The sequence below is a fragment of the Callospermophilus lateralis genome, chromosome 6, assembly GCF_048772815.1.
Source record: "Callospermophilus lateralis isolate mCalLat2 chromosome 6, mCalLat2.hap1, whole genome shotgun sequence".
Lineage (NCBI taxonomy): Eukaryota > Metazoa > Chordata > Mammalia > Rodentia > Sciuridae > Callospermophilus > Callospermophilus lateralis.
In genome coordinates, this window is record NC_135310.1 from 104,323,647 (window position 1) to 104,337,517 (window position 13,871).

At 35.6% G+C, this 13,871-nt stretch overlaps 1 long non-coding RNA gene across 1 annotated transcript; it reads left to right on the plus strand.

Moving 5' to 3' along the window:
* The first annotated feature begins 1,767 nt into the window (after positions 1-1,767).
* Positions 1,768-7,174, plus strand: LOC143401743 (uncharacterized). Its single transcript, XR_013091695.1, has 2 exons — positions 1,768-1,854; positions 7,076-7,174. It is a non-coding gene; the product is annotated as an uncharacterized LOC143401743 (long non-coding RNA).
* Positions 7,175-13,871: the final 6,697 nt, after the last annotated feature.

The following is a 13,871-nucleotide window of genomic DNA, read 5'->3' on the forward strand; positions in this document are numbered from 1 at the left end:
ATTACAACTGAGGAACAGAGGGAAACACTATAAAGAATTTATAAAATGAGGAACAGAAGCAGGAGGCAGGGGAGAAAGAGGAAACTTTACTACTCTCCTCACATTATTCAATTTAGTTCTCACATACTATGAAGGAACTAAGCAGTCCTCAATAGACTGACCTAGACAGAGTGTTTACAGGTTTATAATAAAGTGCCAGCAACACAGTATAGATGCCTAGGCCTTCTATCCCTCGGGCAGAAGTATGACCAGGATGGGCTGTCAGGTCTTCTGGCACCACTCTCGTGAACCATGGGACCTCCTAATCAGGTTCCCCAGAGTCACACAGTACTGGTGCTCCTCAAATTACCACAGGGTCACATTGAGTTAAACCCATGGTAAGTTGAAGATATGATAAGTTACACCTAAGCTACCAAACACCACAGCTGAGCAATGCAGTATGATATCAGTGGTTCACCCTTGTGACTGCACAGCTGACTGGGCATGTGGCTCCCTGCCACTGCCCAGGATCACAAGAGAGTACTGTGCTGTGTATCACCTCGCCTGGGAAAAGTGCAGAAGTTAAAAGTCAGAGTATGGCTTCTCATGACTTTAATATTGCTTTCTCATCATTGTGAAGCTGAAAAAGCATAAATCAAACCAGTTGGGGTCTGTGTGTCTAATGTTTAAAAGTCAAACAAAGTACTATTCATAAATCTAATTATGTCCAATCAGTCACTTCTCCCCAGTTGCTTTAATTTTATTCTTATGTCTTTGTTTTCTTTCCCCTCTTCTACCTTTCAGTTACTAGAACTCTTTACTTCCACCTCCCTCAAATGGTCAGATTAGTTTGGCTGCATGTGTGCAGGGGGGAAAAAGAGTCAAGACAGGGAGTGTATCTTTGTATCCCTAAAGTATCATTTCACTTGCATTTCCCATCTCTTTATACCACCCAGTACCAAAACTTGCCCTTAGCATAGGATCAGGTGGGAGCCCTTGACATTTCAGTGTGGATTTTGAAGGCCACCTGGTTGGAGCTGACATTTAGCTAACATGGAATGGCGACTTCCTATGAAAGGCGTTTGAGACACCAACACTTCTGTTCGTGGGGGAAATATTTGGGGAGTCGTTTGATTCTTTTCAGGTTTTGTGAAATGAAAATGCAGGCAACCAACTACTCCAGTTCTCTAGTTTCGGGTAAGAAGTTTCTGGAAGGAGCTTTCGCAGACAATCTCTGCGAATGTCACCCTCTTTCTGGAAGAACTGTTCTTTTAGGGCACACTGAAATTTTCTGCCAGGTAGAAGCGGTGAAATGGATTCGCTCACCAAAGGTTACGCTTAAGAAGGGAGTCTGAAAGTGACAGGTACTTCTAAAAACTATTTGGAAATTGTGTCTGCCTAGATTTATTTTCATTTATCAAATATTATTTTGCTACCATACCTAAGGTGGTGTAACTAATGTCTCCAATTGCACTTCCCCATACCCTGGCCTCGTGCCCGCCAGCCCTGTGGGAGAAGGGCGTCGAATGACATCGGCAAGACTGCTCTTTAATAGCCAGCATTATTTTATTAAGGAAAATTTGTATTGCCCTTTTTCCCCTCTCAAACGTGCCAAATGGACAGATTTTGATTTTTCTTGGCCGAGGGAATTAAAGACCAGGGAAGTGGCTTTGCTCCCCCTCTGGCGCTTCCACAGCAAGTTCAGGAGGCAGCCTGCTGAATCCAATCACTTTGAGCAGCTAAAATTTCAGGTTTGAATTTCATCAGAGAAGCGCACAAAGCCTGAGAATCGGTGACAGTATCAGAGTGGGGGTTGTTGTCAGTTGCCTGTTATTCTGTTGCTACTCACAGCTGGCCCAGGTGTATTCCCCCCAGGTAAGGCGGGAGCCCATGCTGAATGCCACATCTCTTCCTTGCATATCTTGTTAGTTAAGCTGTCAAGAAAGTTGCCAGTGAGGAGGCTGGGGGGTGGAGGGACACACAGAGTTTAATCCAATTAAAACTTTACTGGATTTTCCACATTCCTGATATCCTGGCTCAAATTAGGAAGAATCTTTTTAACATGGGGGTGTTTAAGGGGGCGAAAAAGTAACCATCTTAAATGTTTGTGTCACAACAAGGCACACAAAGCACAAGGCAAAAGAGAAAGGATTTGTGACATGAGAGATTTAAAAAAAAAAAAAAAGCTCACTTTTAACTCTGTTCTCAGTGGCCTTTAACACAGTGCTGGTGTTGGTACAAAAAGACTCACCCAGCAAGCCAGACAGGAAGGCTCTGGGTAGCTGCTACCCAACATAGGTCTTCTTAGCAGTTTTGAGCTGACTTCTAAGAGGGGATTTGGTGATCCCAGGAAGATCTTTCTTCTGAGGACTAGAAGAAACAATGAGCACAACACTACATGCATTGGAATTTAAACTAACAAATGTGCTCAGATTTAAATCTACACCATCACAGATTGACACATATTGACACAGATGGTACATTTTAGTGCTAAGTCTATTTTTTTTTTTTTTTTTTTTTTTTTTTTGCTCACAATGGAAAACATACAGTGAGAGCACAGATGATAGAATGGTTTCTGAATGAAGTCTGGAAGAGAAGCAAACTTATGTGTGAAGCAACCCTCAGAGATCTGCAAATGTCTCCTGAATGGGCTACACAGATTGAGCACAAACAGGGTTCTTCCTCTCCCTGGGTGAAGGGAGGAAGGTGGAGGTTGAGGATGGTGAAATGTGTGCAGGTGAAGGAGACAGAAGACAATGCTTGCTATGATGAACATAGCTGACTTTGGTATTATTCAATGACTACATTTCCATTTTCATTTTATGGAAAGAAAGTACACTTATTATAAGAGAGTCTGATGCTTCCAGAAAATAATATTCTACACTCTTTCAAAGGCAGTTTTGTAAGCTGGAAAAATTGTACAAGATATATAGTTAAGTGAGAAAAGCAAAGTGAATTAAATGGCTGAATTGTTGTTTTTAAAAATCACACACACTGACACACAAACAGTGTGGATTTTTTCTTGCATGATATGTATGACACTGATCACATTGATCATCTCCAGGGAATGGAGAGCATGGAATAGTGAGAATAGCTATATTCAAATTATTTTGCTAGCACACATTTTTATGTAATAAAAAAATCCTAGAGATTCTAATAAAAATGATGGAATTAGGGCTACACTGAAGTAAGCAATAGTTTCCTTGGGGTACTGAACATTTCCTAAAGAGCAAGATAGACTTATATTCCTATATAATAGTATGGTATTAATGGTTACTATAAAGTAGTATTTAATGATCAAATTGAAAAGTAAATTTCAAGTTTTGCCCAGATGAAACATTTCATTAACATCTTTGGTAATAGCTAGAAGAGTTGTCATATTTTTTTTTTTAACAGGAAAGTGAATGTCTTCTGATTGGCTTTTATATTTTTATTATATTACAATGATTCTTAAATGGAATAGACATTATAGGCCCATTTTATTATCTAAAATGATTAAATGTTCTATTTCTTTGTAAAAACAAAGACATAAACATAAAAAAAAATTGATCACTTGTGAGAGGGGAAAACCCATGGAACTCTTGAAACCTATTAATAAACTAATCTATCAATGAATGAACACACCAAGTATGCCTATTGGAATCCCCTGCAGTACTTACTGAATTTGAAGCAATAGATATCAGGTATCAAGAAAGGGAGGTAGAGTGGTATTTTCAAAACTCCTCACAAGTGAGCTTTGCTTACCATGAAGTGATTATGTCTACCCAGGAGGATTTCTGAATCTTTGGCCAAAAACATTCCCATGTAGCTTTTTTCTCCCCCTCTCATTTTTTGCTTGTTTTTCCCTATTGAGGAGGGTGAAAAAGAGCTCTGAAGGAAGGCAGTTGAAATCCATGGGGAGGGATTTCAGAAACAAGCTGTAAAGGAGTAGGCCCAGGAGTGATTCCCTGTGATTAGCTGAGAAGTACTCTGGGGAGCTTGCACTGAGCAAGTGCTCAGGCACTGCGGTGTGCTCAACCTGAGCCACCACAAGTGCCCCTGAAGATATGGCTGTCTGCTCCTCTATATACCACCTTAATTAACAATAACAAATCAAAGTTCTTCAAAACCTTTGTGTTCGGACTAACACTAGGGAACTGTAGGCTTGCTGGGTTTTTAATGACATACTTCTCAAATTTAGACGTGCAACAGAACCACTTGAGAGAGATTTTAAAAATCCCAATGCCTTGGCCATATCCCACACCAGTTAAATGGGTATCTCTGGCACAGAGTACAAGCAATCATATTTTATAAAGCTCCCTGGATGATTCAGTCACTACTTACAGCCCTTCTTGGTGAAACTTTGTTCACGGTATGCCTAGAGCAGCATAGACATTGCTACCCCCACCTCAGATTTCACTTAGGAGTGAAGCATATACAAGTCTAGATCATAGGGCCATTTTAGTGACAAGGGCAGGGTGACACTATGAGTGACAGTCCCATCAGAACCACAAGGGACAGAAAGCACAGATAATGAGTGGAGAAGTGGTACATAGGATAAATATATTTATATATTTTATGTTTATAAATTATGCCCTGGCTCCCTGTTTTTTACCAAGAAAATAATCACATAGGTGAACAAAAATAAATCTAGTACTAAAATTAATCACTATCACATGATATATATTATAGAGGAAAATGTAACAGATTGGCTGCTCAACCCATAAGTAAACTTTCTCAAGGCTACTCTATGAGATGCTAGACTAAATTTCTATTTACTTTAGAAATAATTCTCTGTGGACAAGAGAGTATTCCTTAGTTATTATCAGAGTAATCTTCAGTTATTTATGAGTAAAATAATTACAAAATGTATCTGGTAGAAGTATGCTTTATTAATCTAACATATTTTCAACTTTTCAAAGGGCAAACACCATTAATTAATGGTAAATAAATAATTACAAAGCAACTATTCATATATACCAATATAACTACCACTCAAGTCAAAACATATTACACAAGTCAACTCTCCAAGAGCTATCACAACATCACAACCTGTTTACTTAGAGTGGAGGTAATCCAAATACTGAATTTTATGGTTACCACTTTTTTACTTTCTTTATAACTTTACTACTAATATAGACATCTCTACAAATATGGTAACTGTTTTTGAACTTTATATAGGTGGAATATATATATATATATATATATATATATATATATATATATATATATATACTTTTATATTTTACTTCCTATGCTCAATATTATTTGCAAAATTTATTCATATTGTTGTAAGTGTTGTTTGCTTATTTTCATTGTTGTGTAGCATTCCATTTTATAAATAATCATAATTTAAGTAGCTAAACCGACTATTGACAAATGTTTGGAATTTTTCCAGGTTGACATTTTCATAAACAATTCTGCTATGAGCATTTTTACACATACACCCTGACATATTATACAAGTAGTAGAACCATCTAGAAGGTTTGTTAAAACACTTATTGCTAGACCCCACCTCCAGATTTTCTTATTCAGTAGGTCAGGACTGAGGCCCAAGAAATTTACATTCCTAAGAAGTTCCAAGGTGAGGCTGATGCTGCTGATCTGGGAAATGCACTCTGAAAACCACTGCTCTGGTCCTTGCTACTCAATATTGGTCCATTGACCTAGGTCTCACCTAGGAGATTGCCAGAATGTAGAAATTCAGAGTACACCCCCAACTTATTGAATTAAAGTTTTAATTTTAACAAGGTCTCCAGGTAATTTGAATGTGCATTAAAATTTGAGAAAAATTGCTGTAGGTTATATAATCTTTAAAATGGAATTTTTTAGTTCATAGTAATATGAATACCTATAGTATTTATAGATAATGCTAAACTTATTTATTTTATGTATTTACTTTTCTTGATACTAGGGATTGAACCCAGGGTTTTGAGCACCTTAGGCAGGTGCTGTGCCACTGAGCTGGCCCTTTTTATTTTATTCTAAGACAGGATTTCATCAAGTTGCCAAGGCTGGCCTCAAATTTGCCATCATCCTGCCTCAGTCTCCTGAGTACATGGGATTATAATTATGAGTCACTGCACCGGGTATTTACCTGATTTTTTAAAAAATAGTGTTTAGGGCTGGGGATGTGGCTCAAGCGGTAGCACACTCGCCTGGCTTGCATGCAGCCCGGGTTGGATCCTCAATACCACAGACAGACAAAGATATTGTGTCCGCTGAAAACTAAAAAATATATATTAAAAAAATTCTCTCTCTCTCTCTCTCTCTCTCTCTCTCTCTCTCTCTCTCTCTCTTAAAAAAAATAAATTTTTAATTTTTTTTTATTTTTAGGTGGACACATATCTTTTTTTTTTAATGTTTATGTGGTACTGAGGATCAAACCCAGTACCTTCACATGCTAGGCAAGCACTCTACCACTAAGCCATAACCCTAGCCCTTTAACCTTATTTTTATACCAGATTTACAATTTAGATGTCCCCTACCAGAAGTGTGTATTTACAGATTTTTTTCCAAATTTTCAAAGAATGAAACAGAACAGTTTTCTTTTTAAACTTTAATAAACCTTCCAAAATATTTCTAACTTACCATCTATGGAACATTCTTCTCATTACCTTAAAAAGAAAGTTAGAGAGTGCCGCTACTTAGTCCATATATACTCTCTTTCCAGAGGAAAAAATGAGCTGTTTAGAGATTTTTTTAAAAAAATCCATGATAAGTTATAGAGGATTCAAAACAATTCTCAGATATTATAAATAATTTCTCATGGACAGGCAACATTGCTCAAAATGGCCATAACAATCTATACACATGTGAAATAATTAACAGGAAATATAGTATTTTTAAAAAGCACAAACCAGGAACATTGGAGATACTTTCAATTTTAATATGAAAAATTTCAACCAGGACTAATGTGATCTTTTTTTTTTTCCTATTTTCATAAACTTCCTAGGGTGAGTTTCATTGACTTAAAAGAGTTACAGACAGTCTTAATCCTCTGTCTTATTGAGCATCTGTGTTTATTTAAAATTTCCTGAATGCAAGAATATATTTTTTTCTGACAGTATTAAAAGCTTTCTGAGTAATCATCTTTATTTTTCTCTCTTTTTTTAAGATATGCAATTCTAACCTGCAAAAAGATAAGGTGTGTTCCACATTCAATGGCAGCAAGAACCACCATTGCAAAGAAAATAAAAGCAGAAAGAGAACTGTATGTGTACTACTTCTAATATTCTTCTCACAATCTTAGATGTACTAAATTATACTCCACACACACAAAAAAAAACATGAAAATCCCATCCAAAATATTTTATGTATTTAAATGCAAAGACCTTAAATATTCCACTTAATGTCTTTTTAATTGAACTAATAATATTATGATGATTTTTAGCCTAGTTAAAGGATAATTAAGGATAGAACAATAGCTTAAAAAGAGTAGCTCCTGTTTATAATATAATCATTTATACTAAATGCAGTATAAATTGAAATAGCAATAATATTGGAAACAAAAATAAGCTTGCAAGGGGACTCTGTAATAGCTTAACATAATAATACCATTGCACATTATAGATATAAATGGAAAACTTTGCTAATAAGAGTGTTCTGGACATTTTCATTTATTTTCTCATTCAATTGTTAGTACTTCACCACTACTGCCTCACTGCAGTCAAAAGTTTAATCTGTAAGAATAGTTTACTCGAATTGCTCATTAAGTTGATGGATTTCTTTTCTTTTTTTGCATGTGTGTTGACTTCTCATAGGTCAGAAAGCCTCACTGACCAAAGTCAGTATAGTAATCACCCAGCTGATCATTTTTATGGCAACATTGTCTGCCAACTTGGACACAAGAACTCTGACTCTTCCTGTTCCTAAAGCTGTGTTGAGTTTTACAGTGGGAGTAGACTGATCTCCCCATCCAATACCCCAAGGAATAGGTCATCTCACTGTGCTTTCATGACTATCCAACTTGAATTAAATTTAAGACACTTGTCTGTACTCCTTCCTCAGACTTTCACTGCCCAAATTACCAGCAATGCCCATTATCACTCTGATGGCAAATTCTTGCCAAACTTCTGACTCTTTTTTTAAAAATTTGTTCTAATTATTTATACATAAGAGTAGAATGCATTTTGGCACATAATACATAAACGGAGTATAACTTCTCATTCTTTTGGTTGTGCATGATATAGGATCTGCAGTCATGTATGCATATAGGGTGTTAATGTTCAATTTATCCTACCATCCTTCCTACCCCCAAACCCTTCCACTCCCCTCTGCCTAATCCAAAGTACTTCTATTCTTCCCTTCCTTATTGTGAATTAGCACCCACATACATGCCGCTACATTCAGTGTTTAATTCTTCGAAATTGGCTTATATCACTTAGCATGATATTTTACAGCTCTATTCATTTACTGGCAAATGTCATAATGTCATTCTTCTTTAAGGTTGAGTAATATTTATTGCATATATATACCACATTTTTAAAAATACATTCATCTGTTGAAGGACACCTAGGTTGATTCCATAGTTTAGGTATTGTGAGTTGAGCTGCTATAAACATTGATGTGGCTATGTCACTGTAGTATGCTGATTTTAGTCCTATGGGAATAAACTAAGGAGTGAAATAGTTGGGTCAATGGTGGTTCCATTCCAAGTTTTCTGAGGAAATCTGCATACTGCTTTCCAGAGTGGTTGCACCAATTTGCAGTCCCACCAGCAATGTATGAGAGTACCTTTTCCCTCACATCCTCTCCAACACTTGTTATTGCTTGTATTCTTGATAATTGCCATTCTGACTGAAGTGAGATGAAATCTTAAAGTAGTTTTCATTTATATTTTTCTAATGGTTAGAGATGTTGAACATTTTTCATATGTTTGTTAATTGATTGTATATCCTCTTCTGAGAAGTGTCTGTTTAGTTTCTTGGCCCATTTATTGATCGGGTTATTTGTTTTTTTGGTGTTAAAGTTTTTGAGTGCTTTGCATATCCTAGAGATTAGTGCTCTATCTGATGTACTTGTGGTAAAGATTTGCTCCCATTCTGTAGGCTCTCTCTTCATGTTATTGATTGTTTCCTTTGCTGAGAAGAGTTTTAGTTTGCATTTATCCCATATATTGATTCTTGATTTTACTTCTTGTGCTTTAGGAGTCTTGTTAAGGAAGTCAGATCCTAAGCAAACATGGTGAAGATTTGGACCTAGTTTTTCTTCTATTATTCATAGGATCACTGTTCTAGTGCCTAAGTCCTTGATCCACTCTGAGTTGAGTTTTGTGCAGGGTGAGAGATAGGGATTTGATTTCATTTTGCTACATGTGGATTTTCAATTTTCCCAGCACCATTTGTTGAAGAGGCTATCTTCTCTCCTATGAATGTTTTTGATACCTTTGTCTAGTATGAGGTAACTGCATTTGTGTGGGTTTGTTTCTGTATCTTCTATTCTGTACCACTGGTCTACTGTATCTGTATTGTTGCCAAAATCATGCTGTTTTTGTTACTATGGCTGTGTGGCATAGTTTGAGGTCTGGTATTGTGATGCCTCCTGCTTCATTTTTCTTGCTAAGGATGGCTTTGGCTATTCTTAATCTCTTATTTTTCCAAATGAATTTTATTATTGCTTTTTCTAATTATATGAAGAATATCATTAGGATTTTAATAGAAATTACATTAAATCTGTCTAACAATTTTGGTAGTATGGCCATTTCAACAATATTAATTCTGCCTAATCAAGAGCATGGTGGATCTTTCAATTTTCTAAGGTCTTCTTCAATTTCTTTCTTTAGTGTCCTGTAGTTTTCATTGTAGAGACTTATTTTGTTAGATTGCTCCTCAATTTTTTTTGAGGCTATTGTGAATGGGGTAGTTTTCCTAATTTCTCTTTCAGTGGATTCATCACCAATGTATAGGAACGTGTTCGATTTATGGATATTGATTTTATATCCTATTACTTTGCAAAATCCATTTATGAATTCTAGAAATTTTATGGTGGGATATTTTGGACCTTCTAAATATAGAATCATATCATTGACAAATAGTCATAGTTTGAATTTTTCTTTTCCTATTTGTATCCTGTTAATTTCTGTCTTCCAATTGCTTTGGCTAGCGTTTCAAGGACAATGTTGAATAGAAGTGGTAAAAGAGGACTTCCTTGTCTTGTTCTATTTCTTAGAGGGAATGCTTTCAATTTTTCTCCATTTTGAATAATATTGGCCTTGGGTTTAGCATATATAGCTTTGAGGTATGTTCCTACTGTCCCTAGTTTTCCTAGCGTTTAGAACATGATTGGTTGCTCTATTTTGCCAAATGCTTTTTTTCCCCTTCATCTATTGAGATGAATATATTAAATTCTTGTCTTTAAGTCTATTGACTTAGTCTATGAATTATGTTTGTTGATTTCCTTATGTTGAACCAAGATTTCAAACCTGGGATGAATGCCCCTTGATCATGGTGCCATATCTTTTTAATATGTTTTTATATGGGATTTGCAAGAATTTTATTGAGACACGGAAGAGGGAAGGAGACCGGCATTGTTATACAAAAATACATGTAAGAGGATGTGAGGCAAAGGGGAGGAAAAAAAATAAGAGAGAGTGAGAGAAATGAGTTATGGTAGATGGAGTAGAGAGAGGGGAGGGGAGGGGAGGGGAGGGGAGGGGAGGGGAGGGGAGAGGGAATAGGAAGGGATAGGAGGGGCAGCAGAATACAACAGACACTTGTTTGGCAGTATGTATAAACGTGGCTGTATAATCAACGTGATCCTGCAATCTGTACATGGGGGAATAATAAGAATTCATACCCCATTTGTTTATTTTGAAACAAATGTATGATATATGTCAAGATCAATGTAATGTTTTGAGCAACCAATAAATTTCTGATGTTTAAAAAAAAAGAATTTTATTGAGAATTTTTGTATATATGTTTGTCAGGAATATTGCTCTGAAGTTTTCTTTCCTTGATGTGTCTTTGTCTGATTTTGGTATGTGAGTGATACTAGCCTCATGGAATGAGTTTGGAGGAGTTCCCTCCTTTTCTATATCATGGAATAATTTGAGGAGTATTGTGATGAATGCTTCTTTGAAGGTCTTGTAGAACATGGCTGAGAATCTGTCTGTTCCTGGGCTTTGCTTGATTGGTAGGCTTTTGACAGCAACTTCTATTTCATTGCTTGAAATTGATTTGTTTAAATTGTTCATGTCCTACTAATTCAGTTTGGGTATATCTCTAAAATTTTATTGATGTCATCATGGTATTTTAATTTATTAGAGTATAAATTTTCAAAATAGTTTTCAATTATCCTCTGTATTTCAGTTGTGTCTTCTGTAATAGTTCCTTTTATGATCCTTAATTTTAGTAATTTGAGGTTTCTTTTTTTCTTCATTAGCTTGGTTGAGGATGTGTCAATTTTATTTATTTTTCAAAGAATAAATTTTGTGTTTTGTCAATTTTTGAATAGTTTTGTTTATTTCAATTTTATTCATCTGAGCTCTGACTTTAATTATTTCCTATATTCTTCTGCTTTTAGATTGTTTATTTTCTAGGGCTTTGAGCTGTAATATTGGGTCATATATTCATTGACTTTCTATTCTTTTAATAAATGAGCTCAATGCCATGAACTTTCCTCTTAGTATTGCCTTCCTAGTGTCACAGAGATTTTGATACGTGTTACCACTATTCTCATTTACTGCTAATTATTTTTTATCCCTGATTTCTTCTGCTCTCCATTTATCATTTCCTAGCATATTATTTAGTCTCCAGGTGTTAGAGTAGCTTCTTTTTTATTTTATCATTGATTTCTAATTTCATTCCATTATGATATGATAGAATGCAGGGTATTATCTCTAATTTTTTGTATTTACTAAGAGTTGCTTTAAGACATAAGATATGGTCTATTTTAGAGAAGGATCCATGTGCTGCTGAGAAGAAAGTATATTCACTCATTGATGAATAAAATATTCTACATATGCCCATTAAATTCAAATTATTGATTGGATTATTTAGTTCTATAGTTTCTTTGTTTAGTTTTTGTTTGGAAGATCTGTCCAGTGGTGAGAGAGGTATATTAAAGTCACCCAGTATTATTGCATTGTGTTCTATTTTATTCTTAAAATTGACAAGGGTTTGTTTGACATACATAATTGCTCCATTGTTTTGGGGCATAAATATTTTTGATTGTTATGTCTTGCTGATGTATCATTCCCTTAAGCAGTATGTAATGTCCTTCTTTGTCCCTTCTGATTAGCTTTGGCCTGAAGTCCACTTTATCTGATATGAGTATGGAAACCCCTTGCTTGTTTTCATGGTCCATATGTTTTTTTCCCATCCTTCACCTTCAGTCTGTGGATGTCTTATCTATGAGGTGAGTGTCTTGGAGACAGCATATTATTGGGTCTTGTTTTTTAATCCAATCTGCCAGTTTGTTTTTTGATTGATGACTTTTATGTTATTAACATTCAAGGTTATTATTGAGATGTAATTTGTATTCCTTGTCATTTTGGTTTCTCTCTTTTTTTTTTTTTAGAGAGAGAGAGAGAGAGAGAGAGAGAGAGAGAGAGAGAAGAGAGAGAGAAGAGAGAGATTTTTTTTAATATTTATTTTTCAGTTTCGGTGGACACAACATCTTTATTTTATTTTTTTGTGGTGCTGAGGATTGAACCCAGTGCCCCGCGCATGCCAGGCGAGCATGTTACCGCTTGAGCCACATCCCCAGCCCCATTTTTGGTTCCTTTCTGGTGTTAAATTTGACTTAGTTCTTCCTTTGATTGACTCTTCCTTTAGTATAGTTTCTCTCTTTGCTTATTTTCACTTTGTTTTTTATTTCATTCTCATTGAATATTTCATTAAGAATGTTCTGTAGTGCAGTTTTTCTAGTTGTGAATTCTTTTAACTTTTGTTTATTATAAAAAGTTTTTATTTCATTTTTAAATTTGAAGCTTAATTTTGCTGGATATAAAGTTCTTGGTTGGCATCTATTGTCTTTTAGAGCTTGATTTATATTATTCCAGGACTTCCTAGGTTTGAGGTTCTGGGTTCAGAAATCAGCTTACATTCAAATTGTTTTCCCCCTATAAATAATATGATATTTTTCTCTTGTGGCCTTTAATATTCTATTCTTATTCTCTATGTTAGTCATCCTCATTGTAATGTGCATTGGCATGTGTCTGTTATAATTTTGTACATTTGGGGTCCTGTAAACCTCTTGTATTTGATTTTCCATTTCATTCTTTATGTTTGGGAAATTTTCTGGTATTATACCATTGAAAAACTTGTGCATTTCTTTGCTTTGTATCTTCACACTTTCATCTGTCCTGATAAATCTTAACTTTGGTATTTTCATATTATCCCATAGTTCTTAGATGTTTTGTTCATGGTTTCTTGTCATTTTCTCTGAGTGGTCAACTTTATTTTCAAGACTAGCCCACCTAGTAGGCATACTTCAGGTGTAACCAAACCTGTGGCCATCTTGATACCTTGATATTGGACTTCTAGGCCCTGGCCAGTGTCCCTAGATAGAAGCAGCCATGTCTTAAGATGGCAATGGCAGTGGAAGTGGTGTCCCAAGATCCAAATCTCTCACTGTTATGATTGGTATTAAAAGTACAGTAAGAATTTCACCCTGTTCAACATGCACTGTGTAAAAACTGCTTCTATTTACAAACATGTGTCTGCCACATCTGTGCCCTTCAAAGTCCTATCTGCTGTGACTGACTCACTTGGGATAGAATTGTAAGTTTTCCCAAGTCTACTAACAAAATCAAGTGGCCCTTCTATATGTGGTACTATAAGAAGAGTAGCATAAGGCTGTGACTTCTCAAACACATTTCTTTTACCAGCTGCTTGTGTCCATGGAAGTTTTATTTTAGAGTCATTTATTGTAGCTCAGACATTGATTTTAGAAAGTCCTTATAAAAATGA